The 9,865-nt window shown below is 41.6% G+C and overlaps 1 pseudogene; it reads left to right on the top strand.

Annotated features, from left to right (window-relative positions):
* The first annotated feature begins 4,923 nt into the window (after positions 1 to 4,923).
* On the top strand, positions 4,924 to 8,484 carry LOC129858919 (THUMP domain-containing protein 2-like; annotated as a pseudogene).
* Positions 8,485 to 9,865: the final 1,381 nt, after the last annotated feature.

Here is a 9,865-nt window from a genome sequence, read left to right as displayed (position 1 = left end):
CGGGGGGGGGGGGGGGGGGTTGCCTTAATCAACATCCACGTCTTCAGTGGTTACTGGCCCAACGAATTAAGTGTAATGTTGGAGAATAAGGCTCAGAGCGAACAGAAAATGAATTGGTGTATATGGCCCTTGGTGCCCAGTTAGGCATACAATACAGGCGCCATAGAGATGAACTGATCATCAAAATGGCAGATTAATGAATCAGTCAAACGATGTGAAGATGGTAAAAATCTCACTCAGACTTAGTTTTCCCGTAACAGGGGGATAAAATTTTCCAACTAACATGCAGTAATTGGCTGAGGTGATGAAGTTGTATACTTGCGCTGTTGTTTCCTTATAGCAACTCTCCCAGTTAGTCTTCAGTACTTTCCGGTCCCTTCTTTGCTTTATGGGACATAGTGAATAAAAACACGATGCATCTCAATAGATTATGCCGTTCTAAGGATGGTCCGCCATTTAAACAATGTAGCATTTGACCACGAGAATGAAGCTAATTATTTCAAATGGCAGCTTATGTAAGAGTATTAATGTTTTGTTTCTACATGGATACATCCAATATTATGCACTGATGAAGTCTGAAATTTAAATAGAAAGAGAAAGAACTGGGAGTAAAAACATGCAGAGATGTCATCCTAGATTTCAAATTCAAAGATGTTGTTCAAATAGAACATGACTTTATGACATGAGCATTAGAGTTTTGTCTGAATTGAAATTAGATTGTTTGCTCCAGTGATTCTGGCTCCAAAAATTGTTTTCCTTAAATGACAACAATATGATAACTATGACAACCCATTGTCACATGGTGGTCCTGCGTGGCTCAGTAGGTAGAGCATGGAGCTTGGGTTCGAGTTCCGCTGGGGCCACCCATAGGTAAAATGTATGCATGCATGACTGAAAGTCACTTTGGATAAAAGCGTCTGCTAAAGGGCATTATTATTATTATTATTATTATTGTTGTTATATATTATTTACAGGGCCCAGAGAGATACAATTTCAAGTCAACTACTCTCTACCAGGAAGAGGGGCCTTAGTCAGACATTTGTAAGGAAAAAAATAGGGCTATTCCTCAATGAATCACTTTGGTTGAATTGTAACTCATTCTGTCAAATGTTAATCTTACAATAACGTTATACAATGTTACAATGTAATTAGCCCATAAATTACAGAGTTGCTCTTCCTGTCAGTGTTGAGGGAATATATAGCAACAAGGATCCTTCGATTCTACGAAGAAACACTTTTTTGGGGGTCTTTCAATCTAACTGTGTTCATTCAATCTAATGCACAGGTCAGAAGTATGGAAGTAGGCCTGCATATTTAAATTAAATGTCAGAGAGATGACAAAGCATTAATATGCAGATATCTCCTTAGCATGTCAGAACACCTGTTCAGAATGTCAGTGGAACACACAAAGCGAGATTAATGATGAACAGAGTTGAAAAGATGAAGAGAAAGTTCCCCCCAATTAATCACGACCTTCAATGCCAGAGCCTGAATGGAAACTTATTTACAGTACATCCAAATTAGTATTGATTTTTACATTTTAAATGTAACCTTTATTTAACTAGGCAAGTCAGTTAAGAACACATTTTTATTTACAATGACGCCATTTTATTTGGAAGCCATCTATGTCAAGTATGAGCAACTTGGGAACATTTTTTACATTTAAAGGATGACACATTAAAAAAATGTATGTGCTATTTCCATTTTTTTCAATTTTAACCCAATTCTCAGTTGTTGTTGAGGCTCTTTTGTAGCGCACGAGCGACCTCTGCTGGTCATATTTTAAATAACCAGCACCAAGCTGCTTCCTCTTGTGTAAACAAAACAACTTGGTAAACCATGGAGGTGCTGTCGATCAGAAATGTCCCGTGCGAGAGAGGCAGGTTGAGGTTTCCAGGGTTAAAGTAGTGCAGAAGTTGTCATATGCTGAGGCAGTGAAGAAAGTAGAGGAAGATGGGTCAAGAGGTAGGGATCCTGAGAAGAGTGGTGTGAGTAGTAGACCTGTACCGGGAACAGAGGGATGCTTTGCAAGTGATATATGATTCAGTAAGATTGGATTTTTAGCATTAATAGCAATGGTTATCAACTGTACTGCAGGGATGGAATGTAAATCGCATAAAATTGAGGTTGTGGTGGCAGCTGCAGAGAGGTATTTGAGTGTGCTAGACTTGACATCAGAAGAGTTACAGGGCGTGTTAAGTGGGGGTCAAATCAAATGTTATTGGTCACATACACATGGTTAGCAGATGTTAATGTGAGTGTAGCGAAATTCTTGTGCTACTAGTTCTGACAGTGCAGTAATATCTAACAAGTCATCTAACAAATTTACAACAACTACCTTATACACACAAATGTAAATGGATGAATAAGAATATGTACATATAAATATATGGATGAGTGATGGCCGTGCGGCATGGTGTTATTTAAAGGGACTAGTGATACCTTTATTAAATCCATTTATTAAATGTATTAAAGTGGCCAGAGATTTGAGTCTGTATGTTGGCAGCAGCCACTCTATGTTATTGATGGCAGTTTAACAGTCTGATGGCCTTGAGATTGAAAAATAGCTTCTGTCTCTTGGTCCCAGCTTTGATTCACCTGTACTGACCTCGCCTTCTGGATGATAGCGGGGTGAACAGGCAGTGGCTCGGGTGGTTGTTGTCCTTGATGATCTTTTTGGCCTTCCTGTGACATCGGGTGCTGTAGGTGTCCTGGAGGGCAGGTAGTTTGTGCAGACCGCACTACCCTCTGGAGAGCCTTACGGTTGTGGGTGGAGTAGTTGTCGTACCAGGCGGTGATACAGCCCGACAGGATGCTCTCGATTGCGCATTTGTAAAAGTTTGCGTGTTTTAGGTGACAAGCCAAATTTCTTCTTTGTTTTGTTGACGTGAGACGTGAGACGTGAGACGTCATTTTCCTGACACCCCACTCCAAGGGCCTTCACCTCCTCCCTGTAGGCCGTCTCGTCGTTGTTGGTCATCAAGCCATCCTTTCAGGTTGATGGCCTGAGGGAGGACTAAATAGATTTAAATAGTGGAGTAGGGTAGTGTTAGGGTATTTTTTCATTTTATTTCCAAGCAAAGTATAAGGGATTTATACTTCAGTCTGGTAGGTGGCAGTAATGCAACATTTATTGGATGCAAACCTCCATTAACCTCTCTGGGATATGTGGGACGGTAGCATCCCACCTGGCCAACATCCAGTGAAAATGCAGAGCGCCAAATTCAAATAAATTACTATAAAAATTAAACTTTCATGAAATCACACATTCAATATACCAAATTAAAGCTACACTTGTCGTGAATCCAGTGTCAGATTTCAAAAATGCTTTACGGCGAAAGCAAACAATGCTATTATCTGAGGATAGCACCCCAGCTAACAATCACAGACCATCATATTTCAACCCTCCCGGCACGACACAAAACGCAGAAATAAAGATATAATTCATGCCTTACCTTTGACGAGCTTCTTCTGTTAGCACTCCAATATGTACCATAATGTCACGATCGTGTGGGGGAGAGACGGACCACAACGCAGGATGTGGAAAATAAGCCATCTTCTTTTTATTGTGAAGAAGGAAAAACGAAACAAAACACTTACAAACTAACAAAACAACAAACGATCGTGAAACTTAAAACGCAAGTGCACACACAAACTACTTACGTTCGACAGATACAATGACCCACAAACAGCTAAAGCCTATGATCGCCTTAAATATGGTTCCCAATTAGAGACAACAGAAACCAGCTGTCTCTAATTGAGAACCCATTCAGGCAACCATAGACTTTCCTAGAAAACTCCACACAACCATAGACACAGCTAGATACATACACTCAACACAAAACCATACACTACCACCAACACCCCCTCTACTATATAATACCCCAAACACACACATACCCCATGTCACACCCTGACCTAACTAAAATAATAAAGAAAACAAATAATACTAAGGCCAGGGCGTGACACATAAACATCACAAATTGTCCTTTTGTTCAATTAATTCCGTCGATATATATCCAAAATGTCAAATTATTTGGCGCGTTTGATCCAGAAAAACACCGGTTCCAACTTGCACAACGTGACTACAAAATATCTCAAAAGTTACCTGTAAGCTTTGTCCAAACATTTCAAACTACTTTTGTAATACAACTTTAGGTATTTTTTAACATAAATAATCGATAAAATTGAAGACGGGATGATCTGTGTTCAATACCGGAGGAAAACAATGTGTAGCATGCTTTCTGGTCACGCGCCTCTAACAAACAGTACACTTCACTGGAGCCTCATTCTGAACATGGCTCCTTCTTCATTTCTCAAAGGAAAAACCTCAACCAATTTCTAAAGACTGTTGACATCCAGTGGAAGCGATAGGAACTGCAGGAAGGTCCCTTAGAAATCTGGATTCCCAATGAAAACCCATTGAAAAGAGAGTGACCTCAACAACAACAAAAATTCTGAATGGTTTGTCCTCAGGGTTTTGCCTGCCAAATAAGTTCTCTTATAGTCACAGACATGATTCAAACAGTTTTAGAAACTTCAGAGTGTTTTATATCCAATACTAATAATAATATGCATATATTAGCATCTGGGACTGAGTAGGAGGCAGTTTACTCTGGGCATACTTTTCATCCAAACGTGAAAATGCTGCCCCCTATCCTAGAAGAAGAGATGCTGCCGGTTCTGAGTAGAGGGAGTACAGGTACGAACGGAAGTGCCTTTTCCGTAGCAGGTTAAGATAATTTACGCAGCAGGTTAGGAAAAGGGTTCGCTAAAATGCTCTCCTAACCTGCTACGAAAAGTGTACTGGCATGGAGCTTTGAGTTGTACTTTTATAGCTTTCACAGCTTAGCATTTCTAAATTCGTCAGTATGAAAGACTCAACTTGTCAGTTGTATGCTCCACAGTACCGCCCGGAAGCACATGAAGTCTTTCCTGATTCAGGAGGTGAGGACCAAATTTGCAGCCAAACAAGATGTTAGTAGCTAGACAGTAGTCAAGCACCGGTGAGTAGGCTACAATATTAGACTAGCCAGTAATAATGTGCAAGTAATCTATGAAACACGAGCCAATAAAGTAAATAGCTTCCTCTCCTGTAAAATGGTCCTCATCGAAGCAGTCGGCAATCTAGCTGGAAGCTTGGGCAATGGTTGCGCATGTGTATTGCGTAGGCTACTTGTAATAAAGCCAATCGTTAATCCTGGCTCGGGATTCATATTCTCTTCTTAATAAGTGATGTCTACATGATTGAGTTATTCTTATCTTACACTTAAATTAATAATGTTGCTCAGGTGGATCACATCACTGGAAAAGTGTTCTTCACCACCTCCGTTGGAATAAAGCAAGTGAGGAAGCTGAAACTGCAGAGGCTGTTTCTACTTCTAAAGCGACACTCCCCTCTCTGCCCATACAGATAGGCCTACCCAATTTAGGGATATTTATACTTTCTGATTGAAAGGAGGAAGCTGCAATTATAGTATTTATTTTTTCAGTCACTCTCATCTATAACAGCGTCTCAGATCCAGTTAAGGCTCATGGGTGATGGGAGTGACTGGACCAGAGCTGTGCTGTCATGGAGGCGCCTGCAGAGGGAGCTGACGATGAGAAGTGACTGTACTGCGAGAGTGGCCCTACCAGGGAGGAAGAGAAGGAGAGAGAGAGTTTTGTTGACCAAATGGAACACAAAAGCTGGCACTAGATGGAGACAGCCGAGGGTTTGGACTGAGCAAGGATCACATGTCATCAATAGAAGACTAGAAGTGGGAACTGTATTACAGGGGACAAAGTTGAAGAGGACATTATAGAAGGCAGCGGTGGTAGAAAGATATCCAAAATCAAATCAAATTTTATTGGTCACATACACATGGTTAACAGATGTTAATGCGAGTGTAGCGAAATGCTTGTGCTTCTAGTTCCGACTATGCAGTAATTTCTAACAAGTAATCTAACCGAAAAATTTCACAACAACTACCTTATACACACAAGTGTAAAGGAATGAATAAGAATATGTACATAAAAACAGTGTTATTCAGAGTGAACTGTCGGTACAGTAGAGCCCTGTCCAGACACTTCTCTCCCCAGGTATGTGCAACTTTACTTCTCATGCACCAAGGGAACTTCAGCGTATGACTTGCAAAATGTGTAACAGCAGGTGTTTATTGTCTGGTAGGTTTAAGGTTATTGTGTTTTTTTTATGTGGGTAGAAGTGTCTCTCTGTCTAGGATCTGAGTAGGATCATTGGAACAGCAGCAAGCAGACAGATGAGCTGGAGAGCCGAGGAAACCGGATCTGGAGGTAATATTAACCTTATATCATCTTAACATGGTCATAAGCATCATTGGATTATTACCACAATCTGTGAGGAGATTCTCATATTTATTTGCCAGTCCCTGCCAAGTGTCAAAGCATCAGGTCCATTGAACTAATCTGTAGTTATGCATGTAGACTATACTGTGTATACACTGAGCATACAAAACATTAAGAACACCTGCTCCTTCCATGACACAGACTGACAAGGTGAAGGCTAGTATCCCTTATTGATGTCACTTGTTAAATCCACTTCAATCAGTGTAGATGAAGTGAAGGAGAGAGGGTAACAAATCTTTTTTAAGCCTTGAGACAATTGAGACATGGATTGTGTATGTGTGCCATTAAGAGGGTGAATCAGCAAGACAAAAAAGTGCCTTTGAACAGGTTATGGTAGTAGGTGCCAGGCACACCGGTTTGTGTCGAGGGCGGGGGGGGGGGGGGGGGGGGGGGGGGGGGTACAGTAGCGTGCTATAAATGACAGAGTTTAGGCTCTGTGCTTCACAGCACTGTATGGGTTTTGACTGACGACCAGTCTTAACTTGAGCACCTCATGTGACAAAAAGTTGCCCCATCCCTCCTGCTAACTGGGCAACTTTTGCAACTTCTTTTGTCTTGAGTGAGGGAAATGCTGTAAATGAAGAGGACTCAATGTATTTAGAAAGATGATACGTTGAGAATTATAATACATACCGCTTTGATGTCATACAAGCCAGCCAAACACCCGTGAGGGAGTCTAAATGTGCACTTCACATTTCCATATCATAAAACTCAGCGTCAACGTTTATGATCACTGTGTTTGATGTACAGTTACAAGATAACATGGCGTCATACCCTGAGTTGTTCTGATCTGAATTAGCCTATTTGTATCTATTGTGAAGAAACATTGCTGCAGAACACGCACCTGTATGCACTCATTACTTTTTACTTTGTGCACAAATTACGATTTGTTTCTTTGAATTGCCTTGTGAAAGCCTAACACTGTACGTTGTTTTTGATATAACTTAGCTAGTCATGTTGATAATATAACAAGGTTTCAAATGATGCCCATCTGACCCAGATTGTGATTTATATTTTTTTGATGCGTAAACAACAATAGTAATTGTGTGATGCAGGGTTGCATTCCAAACAAAACTACTACAAGTGTGCTTTCTCTCTAGTTCCTTAACGACACAGTTAAGGAGAGCTAAAAAAAAAGCACGTTATAGTTGAAGACTTTTCTTTGAGTCATAAAAGTGCATTGGAATTCCTTAATTACACATTGGAGAGGTGTCTGTGGCAACTTGGAGACACCGGTTAGTCCTCTCACTCAAACCCTTGTCATTTATTGTGTTATGTTGCACCTACCCACTTTTTCCAGGAATATCAAGTGAAAATGTATTTGTCACATGCGCAGAATGCAATGCAGAGTAAGAACATTTTTTTAAATAAAAAAAGAAATAGTAACACTATAAAATAACAAGGCTATATACAAGGAGTCAAGGTGCAGGGGTACGAAGGGTACATGGTAGTTGAGGTAATATGTACAATATGCGATGACCACTGTGTCCTCGGGATACCTCTCCTCAGGTTGGTGGCATCATCAGAACGTGTTCTTGCCCTCTGTGTCGTCAACCATATTTAATGTTTATGGTTTTGTTCTGTTAATCTCTACTAGTTGAGTATTTCTAATAGTGTTCAGTTTCATCTAGCTCTCCAGGCTTCCTTTAGCCAACCGGAGCTATATGAAGACTACTGAGCTGAGATCCACTATAGCCTGGCCTTTCTGTCTGACATCAAGGTAGCTACCACAGGGCATGGAAGGAGTTTATCCATGTGTTTGTTCTCATCTTTCTCTCTCTGAATATATTCCTCTCTTGATGTTTGGTTGTGTTCTGTGCTAACATCAAAAGGCCCAAACATCTTGTTCTCACGTCCTTCGCTTGGCCTGGTGTGTTCTGAATCTTTTCTCTCTACTCTCTCAATCAACCTGGCTCTTGTGTGATAGACCCAATGTGTGGAGTGGGAACTATCAAGTGAGACTTCTGTGGGAAACCTTTATACAGATCCCTTTTGAATGTTATGTCATGTGGGATGCTTATGTTAGCTTTTTGTTGGGGCTGCAGTAGGGGGAAGTCATTGACAGAAAAAGTTGTAAACATGCTGATCCGTTTATAATTACATGTATATATTTCCACTTAAAAACAGAGCAGTCGGAAAGTATTCAGACCGTTTGACTTTTTCCACATTTTGTTACGTTATAGCCTTATTCTAAAATGTATTAAATAAAACATTTTCCTCATCAATCAACACACAATACCCCATAATGACAAACAAAAATAGTTTTTTATAAATTTTTGCAAATGTATTGAAAATAAAAAACAGTTTACAAGAAGACTCAAGGCTGTAATCGCTGCCTAAGGTGCTTCAACAAAGTACAGATTAAAGGGTATGAATACTTATGTAAATGTCATATTTCTGGGGTTGATTTCGCAAAACATTCAAATAACCTGTTTTTGCTTTGTCATTTTGGGTTATTGTGTGTAGTTGGGGGGGGGGGTATATAAACTCAGCAAAAAATGTACTATTTCAAAGAGAATTCGTAAAAATCTAAATAACTTCACTAAAAGAAAGAAGCCCAGGGTCCCTGCTCATCTGCGTGAACGTGCCTTAGGCATGCTGCAAGGAGGCTTGAGGACTGCAGATGTGGCCAGGGCAATAAATTGCAATGTCCGTACTGTGAGACACCTAAGACAGCGCTACAGGGAGACAGGACGGACAGCTGATCGTCCTCGCAGTGGCAGACCACGTGTAACAACACCTGTACAGGATCGGTACATCCGCACATCACACCTGCGGGATGGCAACAACAACTGCCCGAGTTACACCAGGAACGCACAATCCCTCCATCCGTGCTCAGACTGTCCGCAATAGGCTGAGAGAGGCTGGACTGAGGGCTTGTAGGCCTGTTGTAAGGCAGACATCACCGGCAACAACGTCGCCTATGAGCACAAACCCACCATCGCTGGACCAGACAGGACTGGCAAAAAGTGCTCTGACGAGTCGCGGTTTTGTCTCACCAGGGGTGATGGTCGGATTTGAGTTTATCGTCGAAGGAATGAGCGTTACACCGAGGCCTGTACTCTGGAGCGAGATCGATTTGGAGGTGGAGGGTCCATCATGATCTGGGGCGGTGTGTCACAGCATCATCGGACTGAGCTTGTCATTGCAGGCAATCTCAACGCTGTGCGTTACAGGGAAGGCATCCTCCTCCCTCATGTGGTACCCTTCCTGCAGGCTCCTCCTGACATGACCCTCCAGCATGACAATGCCACCAGCCATACTGCTCGTTCTGTGCGTGATTTCCTGCAAGACAGGAATGTCAGTGTTCTGCCATGGCCAGCGAAGAGCCCGGATCTCAATTCCATTGAGCACATCTAGGACCTGTTGGATCGGAGGGTGAGGGCTAGGGCCATTCCCCCAGAAATGTCTGGGAACTTGCAGGTGCCTTGGTGGAAGAGTGAGGTAACATCTCACAGCAAGAACTGGCAAATCTGGTGCAGTCCATGAGGAGGAGTTG

The sequence above is a fragment of the Salvelinus fontinalis genome, chromosome 1 (assembly GCF_029448725.1).
Source record: "Salvelinus fontinalis isolate EN_2023a chromosome 1, ASM2944872v1, whole genome shotgun sequence".
In the NCBI taxonomy this organism is placed as follows: Eukaryota; Metazoa; Chordata; class Actinopteri; order Salmoniformes; family Salmonidae; genus Salvelinus; species Salvelinus fontinalis.
This window is presented reverse-complemented; position numbering and strand designations above follow the sequence as displayed.